The sequence below is a fragment of the Ursus maritimus genome, unplaced genomic scaffold (genome assembly GCF_017311325.1).
Source record: "Ursus maritimus isolate PB19 unplaced genomic scaffold, ASM1731132v1 scaffold_34, whole genome shotgun sequence".
Classification (NCBI taxonomy): Eukaryota; Metazoa; Chordata; class Mammalia; order Carnivora; family Ursidae; genus Ursus; species Ursus maritimus.
Window position 1 is genome coordinate 18837876 of NW_024426008.1, and position 18248 is coordinate 18856123.

The 18248-nt window shown below is 46.0% G+C and overlaps 1 protein-coding gene across 1 annotated transcript in view; it reads right to left on the minus strand.

The window, feature by feature from the left end:
• The window catches only part of PGM5 (phosphoglucomutase 5), a 182568-nt gene that overhangs the window by 359 nt on the left and 163961 nt on the right, over window positions 1–18248 (minus strand). The window lies entirely within an intron of this gene.

The window sequence follows — 18248 nt, forward strand, 5'->3', positions numbered from 1 at the left end:
CTGGTTCCTCAACCATAAAAGGAGAGTAGAGTGGGTAGGGTGGGATGGGGGGGGCTAGGGGAGGAGATGGTGTCCAGAGTCTTATCCAGCTCCACCAAAACACCGATCTCAGACAGGAACCCACCAACCCAACTCCCAGAGCATTGGAGAATTTCATGAACTGAGATTTGTGAATTAAGGAAGTTCAGAAAAATCCAGTCTTCCTCTCCTACTCTCTCCCCACAGCATGTACACCCTGCCCAGACACGTACACGCACAAGAACTTGAGGAAACACACTCATTCTCCAGCCTAAGACCAGAGGCCCGCAGAACCTACTATCCTGATGTCTCACAGAAGGCACACCAATCCATCGGCTCATGCTGCAGAAATGCCTACTCATTTCTTCCCACCAAATAACACGGTGGCTCATGAGGTGCTCAGTGTCCCCCAGAAGGAGGGTGGTTTAGAGGCCTAAGGAGTAGATTCTCAGAAAGGCAAAGGACACAGAGAGGAGAATCATTTCTTGCCCTCTAGCTGCTTATCCTTCCACAGAAGTAAGGCATTGTTTTCCGAAGCGTGGAGCACGAGCTCATACACAAAGATGATGTGGGAGATTATTTTAAATGGTTCATGGACGTGGTGTTACCCAAAAACATTGAGAAAATCACCCCACTTTCCATGCTTCTTCCATCCTCCTAATCTCATTCAGGAGAAACTCTGTTGGCTGTCAATCTTTAATACACGAACCCAAACAGCCTGCCACCGGCAAGCGGTACCTAGACAGAAGCTAATACCACTGTGTATCTTCCTGAATTCATTTTCGTGGCGAGCTTTCATTTATCAAGGGATATTGTTATTTTTTTCACGTAGATGCAAACTTTCTGTAATAAATAAATAGATTTAAGTGAAAATAATGTGAGTCCCTTTAAAGACAAATATAATACAGGGGTACTGATGGTAGAGAAGTTTGAAAAATGCTAGCAGAAGGGAAGAGACAAAGATACCATGTTGAGGAAGATAAAACCTTTCATTTTTGGAAGGGCGAGGGGGATTCTGCTATCGCAACCCTCCCGTATACCTGACAGACACAGGGATGGAGGGAATGCATGCATACTAAGCGGTCAACAAGGCACGAGCAGATGTCCAGGGTCCGAGGACGAGCACAAGTAGCCCTGTGTGTCCTGAGTGGAGTGTAGACACACGCCAGTCCTGAGTAACAAGTGAGCAAGCTTTGTATGGAGGCATGGCAATGCCAGGCGTAAGGATTTAATTCATCAGACAAGGGGAGACACTAGATGTTAGAAGCCTGTGGATGTGAGATTTCTGATGCGGAATGGGAAGCACAGAGCTCAAGAAGCAGACAGAAACATGGGATGATCTAGTTTTGAGTTTTTCTTGTCTCAGATGAGGAAACTGAAGCAACAGACAGGAGCCATAACAGGCCCAGGGTCCCACGTCCGTTTGGTGGCTGAGCTAAGAAGAGAGTAACACCTCCTCTATTGCTCTTTCCAGTCCCCTCATCTGGATACAAGGAATGATAGGGAAGACAGAGTAGATAAAAGGAGTGAAGGAGGAGAGATGAGGGAACAGTGGGATCGTCACCCACTGCACCAGACAAGTCCCAGCTCAGAGGAGGGGTCAGACAGGACGGACCAGCCATCTACACGGAGCAAGAACAGAAAAGCGTTGCTGGTTATATGAATGCATTTGAAGTTCCAAGACCACACTTCGTGAATAAACAAAACAAACTCATAGAGATTTTAATCAGTGAGGAATAGAGCATCTTTTTTCTAGAAGTGCTTGACACAACTTTTCTATGCAGAATAGGGAGCAGTGAATGCCCCTCTCGCAGCAAACCGAGCTGGCAGTGTGTCCACCCAACAGCACTCACACTGTGGTTCCAAACGGCCTTCCTCCATCTTGGAGAGTCGGGGGGCATATGTGTTGCCATCTTGAGGTAATAAGCCTATCCGGCTAAAGACGGATTTGGAGCCTGTCTCTAGTGAAAATTTGGGTACTTGGTTTATCATAGGTTTTAACTGCATCGATTTTGATTTTTAAAAATACTGCATTGCAATACTTATTTTGATTGCTGATGTGTTTTGTTGCCTCTTTAAATCTTGCATCTAGCTAACGTCACCCTCAGCCCGGTCCTGTATTAGGTTTTAACCTCTTCGTGCTCCCTGGAAGCACAGAGAGAGTTTTTCCTTTCCCTCTTTCTCCCATCCCCTCTTTATGTTGTGCTGGTGGTTCTGATTCATGTGCATGCAAATTACGGCCATAAAAACAAACCCCTAACCAAATGAACTTCTTCCCCTGGCCGGCAACGGACAGCAGAGGTGTCAATGATCTGAATGTCACAAGACTCAAAGTAAATAGTTAACTGATTTTTTGGAGAAAAACAAAACCCTAACTGGAAACGCAATCACTTATTAAGCCGGATTTGTCAGAATTTGTGGAGGGAACTCAGCGCTGGGCTGGTCTTGAGGAGGAGGGAGCATTCAGACAGTCTAGGAAGTGTGGGTGTAGGGAGGAGGGCATGGGGATAACTGTATTTATCCTAGTTCCTCGTTCAGGGCAGGTAATACCACTCAAGAGAATGCAGATCACTCACCGACAGAAGACACAGACCTTCTAGTGCCAATAAAATAGGAATTGATAACGAATGCTACTTTCTCCTAATTCTTAGGGGTAGCTTGCATCGACACCCCACTGAATGGCCTGACCTCCTCTCATGATTTCATTCCAACATTTGGTTTTAGTCCATATGCTCTTTGCTTAGTTTAAGGCAGTGGTTCTCGAACTTGAGTGTGTATCATAATCACCAGGAGGGTCTGTGAAAGTGTGAACTGCTGGTCCATTCCTTGAGCTCCTGATCCAGGAGGTCTGAGGTAGGGCCCAAGAATGTGCATTTCCAACAAGGTGCCGGTGATGCTGATGTTGGGGGTCTAGGGACCATACTTTGCAAACCATTGCTCTAAGGTGTGCTCATTCCTGTACCTGTCAAATTCCTTGCTCCAGCCCAAGGCTCAGTTTTCTTGCTTGCATCACGCAATTCCGACCCCTGGCCACAGCTGACTGGACCAGGAGTGGGTCCCTGACCTTCAGGCAGCCATCACAGGCTGGCCAGCAACCTGCCAGATGGCCCGGGACAAAACTTGAACGAGCTGATCAGATTCTTTCCCTCAGAGGTTAAACTGATAGGTAATGAAAGAATGAGCCAGTTAGCAGTGGGAGTCAAATTAACCACGAGGTTATAATTGATTAACCATGAGGGTATAAGGCGCCATGGTAATCCACGGGTTGTAAGAAAACAGGGACTCTGAGAAAGATGACAAAAAGTTACAAGAAAGCAGAAAGAAATCAGGAAAAAAAAAATTAAAGAGAGCCGAGGGAAATAATGAAGATTTGGTAGAGAGAAAAGAATGGTGTGAATCCCAATAATCTCTCAAGTAAAGATCCATTCACTCCTGCCAGGGGGCCCTGAGTCTACAATTCTGCTCCAGGTCTGGTCTCTAGGACCTGGCCCTAGGACAGGACCCTCCCTTGGATTTCTTGAGCTAATCTTGGTCTCTGTGTGCTCTAAAATTAATCAAAATTTTGAAACAAATTAAGACAAAGTTATATTAATCCAATAAACTCACCCAAATTATATTTTTCTTGGATCATGTTGAGGGACCATCATCACTCAGCTTTTTACCACCAGTGAGAAAAAGCCTCTTTCCTTATTAAAAACAAAACTTCTTGCAAACCAAAATTAAAATCCTCACCAACTCAGCTCATGGCCACACCAGCATGCCGCACTAATCTCTCCAACGGCTGGGCCAGAAGTGCCCTTTGGTGAGTCTTTCTCTCTCCCCCCGACATTCAAGCAGAGGCCAAACCCATCAATCATATTCCCACAGTGGTTCCCCATCCACCCACTGCTCCTCGTCCCACTGCTGCCTCCTTAACACAGTCACCTGCATCCCCTACCCGTTCGCAGCCTCACCACACTGAGCTTTTTGGACCACACTCATTCATCTGACACCCTCATGTAAAAGTCCCGGATGATCCCTCCACGGCTGCTCTCAGCCCCTCTCGGCGTGGCTGTCAGGCTCTTGATGGTTGGGCCTCACTCTCTCTGGTGGGCAGAATAATAGCCCCACAAGATACCAGACCCTAGTCCCCGGAGTCTATAAATGTGACCTTCTTTGGGGGAAAAAAAGGTTCTTTGCAGATGCGATAAAGACCTTGAGATGAGGAGATCTTCCTGGATTTCCAGCTGGGTCCTAAATGCAATCACAGCTGTCCTCATAAGAGAGAGTCAGAGAGATCACACACACACACACACACACACACACACACACACACACACACACACACACACATAGAGGAGCTGAGTGAAGACGGAGCCGAGGTGGGAGTGACGCAGCCACACACCAGACAGCGTCAGCAGCTGCCAGATGGTGGAAGAGGCAAGAAGCGTTCTCTCCCAGAGCCTCCAGAGGGAGTGCGGGGCTGCCGACCCCACGATTTCAGAATGCTACCCCCTCAACCAGGAGCGATCCATTTCTATTGTCTGAAGCCCCCCAGTCTGGGGGACTGTTACAGCAGCCACAGGAAGTGACGACACTCTTCCTTCCCATGAGCCCTCCTCGATCTCCTGCCTGCCCCTGTCTCACGCCTCTGCACCCCTGAAACTGTGACCCCCTCCCCCAGCCTGAGGCAGCCCATCAGTCTCTCATCTCCACTTCCACATGCGTTGTTCTGTCAGTTTAGAACCTTGTTGCTATCTCACCCATCCCTCAGGGCCTCCTTCCTGAGATCTTCTGACGACCCCACCCCGCCCAGCTAGGCTCCCTCCATTCTCCCAACACTCACTTGCTTCTCTACTGATTCCTTTTTATCTTGACTTACAGGAATTTGTAGAGTTGATTTTCCCCCTCTTTCTTCCTCTACACACTTCCACTAAACTCTAAGCGACTAGAAGGCAAAGCTTTTCTTACATATGTCTGTTTCCCCCAAAATATGTGTCTTGCCCAGAAGAGTTGCTAAAGAAAATGGCGGGCTTGGGAAATTAGGCAATTAGGTGAGTTGTCCAGGGTTTAACACAGTGGGTGATTACTGAGAAACTGCCTCATGCCAACTGTCCATCCATTCCCCCACCTGCCTCCTCCTCAACCCAAGGGAGAGTCCAGGCTTCATGTCTCTTAGGCCAGGAACCCCTCTCCACCTGGGAAGGGTTACTAGGTTTTTGAGGGATTCTAACTAGCGCTAAATACTAACATGGACCAAGGGCTGGGAGGAAGGCTTCATCATCCAGAGTTGAAACGAAAGGAAAGCTGTCAAACCCAGGAATACAGCAAAGGGAAAGGACTCTGTGTTTGGGAAATGGCGGGAACCTAAACCCCCTTGCATCAGCAATGCCAAGGAGGGAGGGAGGCCTATGGACAGTGGCAAGGACAACGGGGTTAAAGAGCCCGTGCCATTGCCCAGAGCAGTGCCCCAGACATATGGCGGGGACAACACACAGACTTGGTGTCACAGGGCAGCAGTGGAGGCCCTCATTCTGCCCAGGATGGCGTGCACCCTTGCCGGACCTCTGTCCCTTCTGTGTGGTCTTCGATGCTCCGGAAAACGGACAGAGTCCCAAATGGCCACTACTGAGCTTCCTGACAACTCAGGTTGGGATGACCAAGTTAGAGATTGTCTGATCTGCACAACACAGCAGTGTGACATTGCTTGTAGCCCAGGAGTTGTGGAGCAATCCGTACCTGTCAGGATTATAAACATGGAGTCGTCCTCTGACTTTGTTTCCAATACATCCGAGCATTGGAGAGTTTCTGATGATAGTGACCTTTAAATCCTGAACACTCACACAGAGTAGCAGGGAGAGTCAAGGACAGGGATCTGTAACCCCCAAGCCCACTTTAGAAGGGCTCCTGCCCAAAGGGGTAAGTGGGGGTGGAAACCCATCCCAAGCCCATCTCAGAAGATGGCAAGGGGAGGCATCTTCCCAGTGGAAGGGGTGCCTCCATCTCCCCACTAAGATGCTGTCCACCAGCCTCATTATCCCGAGCCTTCCCCTGGACAGTTCTTCCAGTTTGCACAAGGGAACCCTAGAGGCTAGATGCCACCCTGGTTACAATCACCCAGATTTTAGATAAGAAGGATGACTGGCTATTTTAAACCCATCTGGGAAACATCCAGAACAGGAATTATTACTAAAGACAAAATCAAATATGTTTTTGCTAATACAAATGAAGGGTGATGGGCATTAAGGAGGGCACCTGAAGTAATGAGCGCTGAGTGTTGCATGCCACTGATGACTCCCTGAATCCTACCTATGAAACGAATATGTTTCCACTGAAACCATATGTTAAACTGAATTTAAACAAATAAAAATAAATTAAAAAATAAATAAATAAAAAGGAAGTGAAAATGCTAAACACTGCAACATTCTTCTCTTTGTTACAATCCATACAACCACAGCCCCGACTTTAACTCCTTTCTCATGCAACACACCCACCTGTCTTGATCCACAATAGAACTAAAATTAGCCAAAATGGAGACTGTGAAAAATGACCACCTAAGTCTGAATTTTGAGCCGGACACAGGGAACCATCTATCTTGTCAACATCAGAAGCCCGGCTTCCACAAAAGCTCTCCTCTGAGGGGCATAGAGCCATCCCAAGATACAAGCTGACGAAACACTCCCAAAGAAGTTGAGTCAAAGCGGAAACCACACAAGCCCTTGGAGACGGCAGTGACAAGCCTACTAGAAACCACACTGAGCAGGCCCGGCACGCTTCCCCACCACCCTCCCCACTCCTATAATTGATTGCGGACTTTAGGAGGTAAAAGGCAGCCCCTAGGCTGCAAATCCAAAATAAAACAGAAGAGTCACGAAGCCCGTTTTCTTATTTGTTCAAATGTGAGCTCCATTTGGCTCCACACTCAGAAGTATTGCAAGGATGGGGAAGGGGACAGGGCCAAACCGCTGGCCAGCATCTATGGGCACCAAGGACAGGCATCAGGCAGAGTCTCGGTGCCCTGTTCTTGTCCTGTGCTGCAAATGCAGACCAACCTGTGAGATGTGACAGCTTACAATTCATAGAACTGCCCCCTGGTCGCTCCTTCCCTCCTCCTCTTCCCCCTCCTCTCCCTTTCGAGCCTCCTTTCTGCCGTCAAAGACAGTGTGATAGGCTGGGAAATGACTAGCTGGTTCAGATCGCCACAGTTTCTGCCCACCCTCCTCAAATGTCCCTCCTGTGTCTTTCACGTTTCTCTTCATTGGGTACACTCACAACAGACTTCAAAGGTTTCCTTGATGCGAAACACACTTGCTAGTACAGAGGGAAAGTACGGTTGCCCACTCCGTTACCACCATTCACGGAATTGTTAGCAGAAATACAACTGCAGGATTGAAAGCAGGGGCTAAGATTTAAAAAAAAAAAAAAAAAAAAGGACCACTGTCCCGTTGGTGTTGCTCAAAGGACTCTCCTTGAAAGCGTTCACCTCTGTCCCTCTGCTCCAACCACTTCCGAAAGCCAGGGTCTAGGTAAGCAGTTACTTCTTAAAAACATGGTTCCTAAGGTTGGAACGACAATGAGATTCAGCTTGGCTTTCTGCATACAGATCCCGGGAAGCCTTGCTCCTGACAGATGGGTTTAAAATTTCGAAAGAAATTCCCCAAAGGTTGGTCAGAAGCCCGTTACCTAAAGACGAGGGAAGAATCATCGTGGATGCTACTGTGGGTCCCACCATGGCGATGCCGTTTCGGTGAATCTGGGGACCAGTCAGGGAGGGTCTAGCCCCCACAAGCTCCCAAAGTGATTCTCATGCATACCCAGGTCTGAAAACCACACTTACAAAGTGTCATGCTACTCATTCTGGAGGGAGCGGTACGGAAGAGTGGTGACGAGCTGCGTGAGCTTGTAAGCCACCTAACCGCCATAAGCCCTCATGCTCCGTACACAAAGTAGGGGGCCCTGACCCACAGAGCAGCCGCGAGGATGAGATGAGCTCATGAATAGGAAACACTCAGAACGTGCACGGCGCCCAGCGGGGGCAGGCGTGTGTAGGCATTGCTATCATCCTCCAAACCAGGAACTGAATGGAACTAACACCGAAGCACCTGTCATGACTACACTGGGGTAGGCAAAGGGGAGGTCCACGGCCACCCAATCTCCTCTGTCATCTCGTATTTTTGCTAGCACAAAATATGCGTGTGTGTGTGTGTGTGTGTGTGTATACAATTTCCCTCTGTTTTATGCCTGGCTGTCCTGTAACACACTGGTGAGTTATTTGCCTGTCATTTGAATTTCTGACTCCCGGGTTCACCATGGGGTGCATGCCCTGCAGCCCCTCATATCCTGTTGCAGGAAGTTCACTGCTCTGAGTGATGTGCGGGGGAGGAGTGTGAGTGTGAGGGTGACACACACCCATGAGGCTGCTTCTGAGCATGGCTTTTGCTCCTGAGTGTGTCTTCACATGGAAAAGAAGAGACCTATGGATGTATTACCAGAAAGCTCCCAACTGGGCCTCAAGGTGCGCTCAAGCCAGATCTTACACCCTCTCCACCCTGGGAGGGCATCTGGGCTTTACGGCTACATAACCCAGGGCCCAACGTGGAACCTGCACCAGGACTATGGGGGGTATCCCTGAAGACCAGTGATTCCTAGACACAGCTAGTCGTGGGGTTTTCCTCAAGGTGCACTGCAGGATCATGAAACCCCAGCCAGCTGGGGGCCCCATGTGGCCTCCCCACGTCTCCCCAGATGTGTGGTGTTCAGTGGACTTTTACATTTGGTTTGTATAACAGAATCTCAACACATTCCAATACTGGTTCACATTCATCCAAACAAGCTCCCATTTACAAGCTTTGAAAAGGTTAGTTAACAAATAATTTGGTTCCAAAGCCCTCGCTGGTCCAGGCTCCGAAAAACTAACTATTCAAGATAACAAATGTAAGCTCCCTTTCTGTCATGGCATTAGTAGTCACTTTGGTAGCCCTTAGAGGCACATACTAGTGCCTGGCGTTCCTCTCCTCCCTGACACAGAAGGGTGAGCTTCCAGGTCCTTCTACGGCCAGGTAGGGCCTTTTGACGATTTCCAGCCACTGGGTTAAAAGTGGAGGAGATGTGGTCGTTTTGAGCCAAAGCCCTTCTGATTATAGAAACCAGCAATGTTCCAGATGCCTGGACCCTAGACGGCAAGCAACATGGAGGAAAGCAGCCCCCCAAGGTGTGGTGAATACATAATGTGAATAAGAAATAAACCTTCGTTTTCACTGGTGGTTTTAAGACACTGAGACTTCTGAGTTGTTGGTTAGCAAGACATTATCTAGCCCATTCTGACTGATGAAAACACTAGTCACTAATATGAAGTGGGGAATGCATTTCAAAAACAATTTCTAAATCAGAAGGTAGGAAGAAAAAGAATATGCCTTGGAAACTCTATGCTGCTGAACTGTCTTTTGCTTTTAGGGGAGGGGCCATCTTTACTATATCTGATATTCTGAAGCCAATTAGAAGGATAAGATTGAGGTAGCGTTTTTAAAACGTGGCTGCAAATCCTTTGAAATTCTTCCCATTAAGAGATGGGGGTCTAGTCCCTCTTCCCTTGAAACCTGGCAGCCTTACTCAACCAAGAGAGTTTGCAGACATGCTGGTATGTGGCTTCTCTGAGCCTGGGTCACAGAAGGGCCAGCAGCTGCCCCATATTGCCCTGAGCAACCCTATGTGTAAGAAGTCTGACTCTCACATGGCCAAAAGGTGAAGAAGCCTCCAGAAGATTCCAGATCCCAGCCATTTGAGTCCCTCTCAATCCTAGTCTTCCCGTGGAAGACTCCAGACATCATGGAGCAGGGGTAAGCCATCCCATTCTGCCAATGTCCAAATTCCTGACTTATAGGGGCCGTGAGCATGCCGAAATCATTGTTGCAGTGTGCTGCTGCGTTTGGAGGTGGTTTGTTAAGCAATAACAGCTGACCAGAGCAAAAGGTAAGCAGTCTCAACAGTGCTCTAGGCTGATCCATTGCTTGACTATTCATGAGGTGGGAAAGGCAGCTCAGGTGCAAGTGAAACGGGAGGCCACATAGTCTGCGGGTTGAATGCATGAATCAGTCAGGCTTGGGTTTAATTCCATCTTTGGCGCTTACTAGACAAGGTTCTTCGTCGCTCTGTGCCTCATTTTTGAAATTGAGATGCTAATAATAATTCCTGATTCACGGGGTTGTTGTAAACATGAAACGAGGTACAACATGGCCCTCGGTGGCATCCCCAGCCCTGCATTCATGGCTCTGCCTCCGGGGGCGGCCACGAGGCCTCACCTGCTACATACACAGCGTCCTACTCTGAGCATCAGGTCCATGCCTGCTCTTGCCTCAGCAGTCTTGGAAGCCAGAAAGTGTCATGTTTCCCAGCTGGGTTTAGGAAACAGGCGATAGAGTTGGCTCCACGGCCAGACGGAGAAGTGATTCACTGGCTTGGCCAAAATTTTGGGAAGGGGGAATGCTTCCTTTTGCCCTCTAGTTTGTGCCTCAGGTTCCAAAGTTTTGATTCTGCTTTAGCAATTTCTTTTGTTTAAGTAGCCTCTACACCCAGCCTGGAGCCCCGCCCGAGGCTTGAACTCACAACCCTGAGAGCAAGACCTGAGCTGAGATCAAGAGTCAGACGCTTAATCAACTGAGCCACGCAGGTGCCCCGACAATTTTTAATAGCTGAGACTGAGTACCCACTACATGCGGACCACTACGCCAATTCATGTTTTGAGTTAATGTTCTTTAAGGCCTATGAGGCACGTGGCATGATCCCATTTTACAGATGAGGAAACGGGAGGCTCAGACACTGCAGACAAGGGGCAGAGCTGAGCTCCGAACCTAGTCAGTGCCTTGATTTTAACCACAAAGGTGCGCTGTCTCTCACTACCCCAGACTGAACTCACTTTCAAAAAAGCTTAAAAATAATTAGTCTTCATGCCTTTAAAGGTTTCTCTGTTCCAGGTACACTATTTGAAAAACTGCCTTTTTAAGAACTATGAAACATAGCCATCACCGGGAAGCACATAAAAGTTACACACACAAATTATATGTAAAGCTGATGCTTATACTTCTGGACCCCCAGCCTATCTCAGCTCTAAATGAATTTATTAAATTCAGCACACCTAGCATATCTCCAAGATTTTTCTCTAGTTAAAGGACTCTCTCTGGATGCCTAGCTGCAAAATGTTTATCATGAATAGATGATTTGAAAAATGCATGTTGCCAAATGCTTTTCCCTATCCATTCTGTTATTACTTTCTCATTTTAACTGCCCTTGTCATGGTACTGTGGATTATTTCATTCCCTAGCACATAGTTAATTTTTCGATGTGTTCCTGTGGCATGCAAAGAATTTACATGTTGATGCTATTTGGTGTAAGTATCTGCATATGCCCACTGAGTCAGGCATGTTAACTATGTTATCCAAATATTCTATAGTTTTATTAATTTTTGTATCTACTTGTTCCGGTAATTGCTAAGAGGGGTGTTAAAATATTCCAGCGTGATTGTAGATTTCTCTATTTCTTCTGATGGTTTTGTCAATTGTTTGCTTTGTAGTTTTAAGATTGTTAGGTCTAAATGGGGGGGAATTAAACCTTTGATCATTAAAAAGAGTCTCTCTTTATCTTTACCAACAGTAAACCTTTATCTGAAACAAATAAAGCTAGAGTTTTGGTTATTATGTGTATATACCTTTTACTAAAAGCATGGGGACAGGACCCGTGGGCAGACAGAGCTGCCTATTTTTGTCTCTTCTAACATTTTTTTTAACTTTCAGATTTTCCTTTTTTTTAAAGATGTGTCTCGTATAATGAGCTTTTGTCTTTTAAAAAAATATCCAGTCTTTGTCTTTTCCCCAGGGCATTTACTTCATCTGCATTTAAAGAAATAATGAATATATTTGTGTTTAAATCTACCATCTTATATGCTTTTTGACCCACCTGTTTTTCTTTTTTCTCTTCCACTGATTTTTTTTTTTAAGTTACGTTCTCTGTGTTTTCCTTTCTTAGGTTGGAAGTTAAACCCTTTTCTCTTATATTTTTTGTGATGGTTACCTAGAAATTGCAAGACGAATGCCTGACTTATCGAAGTCTAATAATGATCTATGCCTTTATTTTCCTCCTGGATACGAAAGCATCTTAGCATACCCTAACCAGGACTCCTCTCCTGGTGCTCACAACTGTTGTGGTGGTATATGTCGCTTCTCTAGAATAGAACATGAGAAATATTTTCAGAACCAGAAGGCGTTATTATTTATGTGTTATACAGCCAACTTTTATACAAATCGACCCTTCTTTTCAGGCTTTCTTTGCTTTTCATTCCTCCTAACTGAAGGATGTCCTTGAGAATTCGTTTTTGTGTGGGTCTGCTAGCAGCCTAGTCTCTCAGTTTTTGTTTGTCTAAGTGTCTTTATTTTGTTCTCATTTTAGAAAGACCATTTCTAGACTGTTATCTCTTCCTGTCTTCTGATTTTCAATGTTGCTGTTGAAAAATTAGTTGTCAAACAACTGTATCCTTGATTTTTATTTATTTTTTTTGTCTATCTTTGATTTTCTACAGTTTTAGTCTGATGCGTTTAGATGTGAATTTACATTTATTTATCCTGCTTGGGCTTTTAGAACCAGTGGGTTGATTTCCTCTTCGTTGGTTCTGGAAATCTTCAGCTATAATCTCTTCCAGTTTCACCAATATCCCAGCTCTCCACTCCTTTTGAGATTCCAATTAAACTCTGTTACACCTCACTGGATCCCTTTATGTGGTTTACCCTCTATTCCGTATTTTCTATTGATTCCAGTGCATGTCACTTTGTCTCTTCAAGTGTCTTGTCATCCTTCATAGTTGTCTGGCCATTTTTTTAAAAAAATTAGTTATAGAAACAACTTGAGACTTATAATAGCTCCCTCCAACCGGGTGTTCACAGTTGTGGATTTATAGCCCTCTGGACTGCAGTCTACACTGCATACTTTTGGGATGATTCCCTTTGAGTTTACAGTGGAGAACAGTGGTTGGTGTGCCAAGATCTCTGCCTTGGATGAGTTCTTAACTCTAACCATTTTTCCTTCAGCCACACGAACCTGCCACACCGGTGTGCCTCTTAGCTGCCCCCCACCCCCCAGTTAGTCCTTTGTGTGGCAGGGACCACCAGGACCTGAGGCCTGTCACCCACACCTTGTGTAATTTGCCAAAGGCAGCTGTTCCTAGCACCTCTCCTTGATAGGCAAGTACCTTAGCATGGAAGGTGCTCTGGTTCATTTCCCTGAGCGCCAACCTCTTCCCTGTTTGACTTACCAACTTATTAGGTCATTGCTCACTGATGCTTTCCCCAAAATGCTTTTAAGTATTTCATTCAGCTTCTTTTTTTCCCCAGAGGGAGTGTTAGATTGAATCACCTAGCCCACAATTACTAGGAGTCCTTCACACAGGGTTTTGCTTTTGTTTTGTAATCATCTTCCTGCCAGTATTTAAAAATCAAATTTTGATGTGAGGTGGTATCTCATTGTGGTTTTGATTTGTATTTCCCTGATGCCAGGTGATGTGGTGCATTTTTTTCATGCGACTGTTGGCCATTTGTATGTCTTCTTTGGAGAAATGTCTGTTCACATCTTCTGCCCATTTCTTGACTGGATTATTTGTTCTTTGGGTGCTGAGTTTGATAAGTTCTTTATAGATCTTGGTTAGAAGCCCTTTATTGGAAATGTCATTTGCAAATATCTTCTTCCATTCTGTAGGTTGTCTTTTAGTTTTGTTGACTGTTTCCTTTGTTGTGAAGAAGCTTTTTATCTTTTTGGGGGGTGGTGGTACTTGCAGTATTTTATAATTTATTATTTTTTTTATTATGTTCAATTAGCCCACATACAGTACATCATTAGTTTTTGATGTAGTGTTCAGTGATTCACCAGATGCATATAACACCCAGTGCTCCTCACATCACATGCCCTCATTAATACCCATCACCCCATTACCCCTTCCCCCCACCCCCTTCCTTCTGTAACCCTCAGTTTGTTTCCCGGAGTCCAGAGTGTCTCATGGTTTGTCTACCTCTCTGATTTCTTCCCATTCAGTTTTCTCTCCCTTCCCCTATGGTCCTCTGCACTATTCCTTATGTTTCACATATGAGTGAAACCAGTCAGAATGGCTAAAATTAACAAGTCAGAAAACAACAAATGTTGGTGAGGATGTGGAGAAAGAGGAACCCTTTTACACTGCTGGTGGGAATCCAAGCTGGTACAGCCATTCTGGAATACAGTATGGAGGTTCCTCAAAAAGTTAAAAATAGAACTACCCTATGACCCAGCAATTGCACTAGTAGGTATTTATCCCAGATACAAATGCAGTGATCCAAAGGGGCACCTGCACCCCAATGTTTATAGCAGCAATGTCCGCAATAGCCACACTGTGGAAAGAGCCAGATGTCCATCAAGAGATGAATGGATAAAGATGTGGTCTATATATACAATGGAATATTACTCAGCCATCAAAGGGAATGAAATCTTGCCATTTGGATCGACATGGATGGAACTAGAAGGTATTATGCTAAGCAAAGTAAGTCAATCAGAGAAAGACAATTATCATATGATTTCACTCATATGTGAAATTTAAGAAACAAAACAGAGGAGCATAAAGGGAGGGAGGGAACAATAAAACAAGATGAAATCAGGGAGGGAGACAAACCATGAGACTCTTAACCATGGGAAACAAACTGAGGGCTGCTGGAGGAGAGGTGGGTGGAGGGATGGGGTAACTGGGTGATGGGCATAAAGGAGGGCACTCCTGTGTAATAAGCACTGGGTGTTATAGAAGACTGATGAATCACTGAACTCTGCTTCTGAAACTAATAATATACTATATGCTAATTAATTGAATTTAAATAAAATAAAATTAAAAAAATCAAATTCGGGGGCACTTGGGTGGCTCAGTCAGTTAAGCATCTGCCTTTAGCTCAAGTCATGATCCTGGGTTCTGGAATTGAGCCCTGTGTCGGGTTCCCTACTCTGCAGGGTGCCTGCTTCTCCCTCTCCTTCTGCCTGCTGTTCCCCCTGCTATGCTCTCTCTCTCTCTGTGTCAAATAAATAAATAAAATCCTTTTTAAAAAAATCAAATTTCATCTGAAAACCCAAATTTCTAAAAATCCAGAAAACCTAGCCACCCTGGACTCCTGTACTAATAAGGCAATACCTGGAGAGAGCAGAGGGTCCCCAGAGTTCCTACTGTGCTCTGTTGTCTTAAACTAGCCCTAATCGAAGATGTGCTGCCTGTCTTGGTGGCATCTAAATTTGCTACCACTGAACAATCAGTCATGGAGCAGATGCAGTGAAATTATTTTGATATTAATGAGTATACATCTTACCTGCATAGTTACGTATCCAGGAATCTAGGACTTCCTAATTAAAATTCTCTCTTTTTTCTGAAATAGAGATTCTCACAGTGAGGAGCTTGAAGACGGTGAGGGAAGGCTGGCAGATTTGTGCAAGAAGCCCAGGACACTTCTGGGGAGTGAAGGGACTGAGATCCCCTCCCTGACCCCTACCCCCGAGACTGGGTTATTCAAATTCTTACTGTGCTGAGCAGGACTAAGATGTAGGACTCTAATCCAGGGATGGTCTCCTCTCAAGCCAGCCCCCTGGGGGCTACAGAGCAGCCGTGTGAAGGAGGCCACAGAGCAGAGCCACTGAGACCCCAGGCCCATTGGACACGAAGAACTCCTGGCTGAGGGAGCCCAGAGAGGATGGTCTCCCATCCTCTCCCTGCTGAGGAGCTGCCAAGGCCGAGGCAGCTAGATGGTGGACGCCCAGTCCCACCCCTACTTCCAGGCCCACCCATGCCCCCCAGGAGGCCCACCACAGGGTGGCGATAAGGCTTCTTCTGGGAAAAGTGAAAGTCTCTCCACATTTCCCACAGCCTCCACAGAACGGCCCACTGGACAGAACTGGGTACAGGCAGCGCTGTGGTGTTCCTAGCTTCTAGAGGGGGCGGCCTTCTAAGAGAAAACTAGCCCTTTGGAAAGGACTCGAGGACACATACGAGGTAGGAAGTCTGCAAGAGACTAGACTTCCCGCTACTCGGGAACCATGAGACTCAGGATTGCATCTGAGAACTCTGAGAGGATGCGCTGGGGGCATGGACTGTATGCCGGACCAAGGATGGGCACCCTGGTTATTCTGCTTCCTTTTTCATGGTGGGTACACAGCTCCAAAGTTGTGGACGGTTAAGACCATGGTCTCTGGGGGCAAAGTCTAGGTTCGAATACCAGCCATACTACTTAGAAATAGTAAGTTATTCAAATTCTCAGGGACACAGTTTTCTTATTTGTAGGACATGGATGGATGAGTTCCTATCACATTGGATTGTGATGAGAGTAAGACATCGCAGACACAAAACGTGTAGCTCTCTACCTAGCCCGTGCACAGCATTCATGGGATACGTATAATGAACACCATTATTATTCTTGAAGCAGGAAGCCTGGCTTGCTAGAAGAGCAAGGTGGGAGTGGGCAGACCAGCGCCCAGTCCCAGCAGGTTGACCTTTGGTAGGCAGATAATAATCCCTCTGGCTTCTGCTTCCTTGTCCATAAAATGAAATTCATACTATCTTTCCTGATGGAAGATCTGATTAAAAAAAAAAAAGGATTAAGAACAGCAGAAGCGTCCTCAGCTTTTTGAACGAAAGGCACCCAAAGTCACTCCCATCAGAAGTGACATCTCTCTGCATCAGCGAGACAGCCGCAGCCCCAGGAAAGCTTGCTTTCCCCTGTGTTTGCACTGCGGCCCCATCTCTGCAGCCATAGAGAAGGCAATCAGACCGCAGTTGGACAAGACGATGCTGAGAGCAGAAGGAACAGACGTCACTGCGCTTGGAACACATTCCTTAAGGGTGTATCAGTTTCCAAAGCAGCTAGTTAGCAAGGACTGCTGCACGAAGCGTGAACGGCAGAAGCAAAGTGAAAGAAAATTTCTCTGAGGCTGCCTGAGTTGCAAAGAGAAGGCAGTAAAGCAGAAAAGTCATTAACACCAGGCACTAAAAAGAGAGAAGTGACCCTCTACTTGAAGAGAGATTCTTCTTCGTGGTATAAAGACATCACTGGAATTTATGGACAGTTAATATACATTTTATGAGGGCAGTGACTGAGCATTTCTTCTACTTTTGACAAAAGAACATGTTCTTTTGGACTTTGCCTTTAAGACATAGCTGCCTTATAACCCTCAAGTATTTTAAGTACATATTGACCTTTACCTGGTAATTGAAATAGTGCTAGACTGTCTACCCACACTTTTTAGCAAGTCTCCCTAGCTTGGTAAAATCAAATTAGAACTCTCTTTACTTCATCCCTGGGTTATTTTGAATCGCTCAGTTGCACTGGTGTAACTGTGTGAAGAAAACACAGTCTAACACCGTGGAGTTGATACTGAGGCGGGGTTTCTATGGAGATGCAACGTGAAACTGATTTTTTCTGGTTTCGCTTTTTGTTAATTATCCGAGAAGCAGAAAGCGGTCTTCAAAGGGCTTGGGCTATTTGTCCGAGTTACATTCTGTACTGTTTGTAACTTTCTAGAAGGAGGAGGGAATAGCAGAGGTCAGTCACCCTGCTTCCTAGTAGTTTGGCATTAGAGGAATTTTTCTGCTCTAGCAGAGGTGGAAATAAGGTGGTCATAGCAGGACTTCTAAAACTTGACAGCGCCCATGGATTACCTGGGAAGCTTGTTAAAATGCAGAATCAGATTCAGCAGTTCTGGTGGGGGTGGGGGGTGCAGAGAGTCTGCATTTTAAGAAGCAACCAGGTGATGGTGATGCTGATGCTGTTGGTTCTTTGGGTAGCAAGAGTTCAAAATGCTGATAGAAACAGTCTAAATTACAGCTCCTTTTAAGCTTTTTATCAAATCTTATTCATTAAAAGTATGATGATTGCAAATTCTGAGCAATAGCGGAATGAAACATACCGTGTGACTGTTAAGTTGAGGTCAAGGGCTTGACACCGATATCGAAAAGCTCACATGTCTAAACACAGTATAAAATGCACAGCTGGGGGGCACCTGGGTGGCTCAGTCAGTTAAGCGTCTGCCTTCGGCTTGGATCGTGATCCCAGGGTCCTAGGATCGAGCCCTGCGCTGGGCTCCCTGCTCGCTGGGGAGCCTGCTCCTCCCTCTCCCTCTGCTGCTCTCCCAGCTTGTGTGCTCTGGCTCTCTCACTCACTCTTTCTCTCAAATAAATAAATAAAATCTGTATTTAAAAAAAAAAAACGTACAGC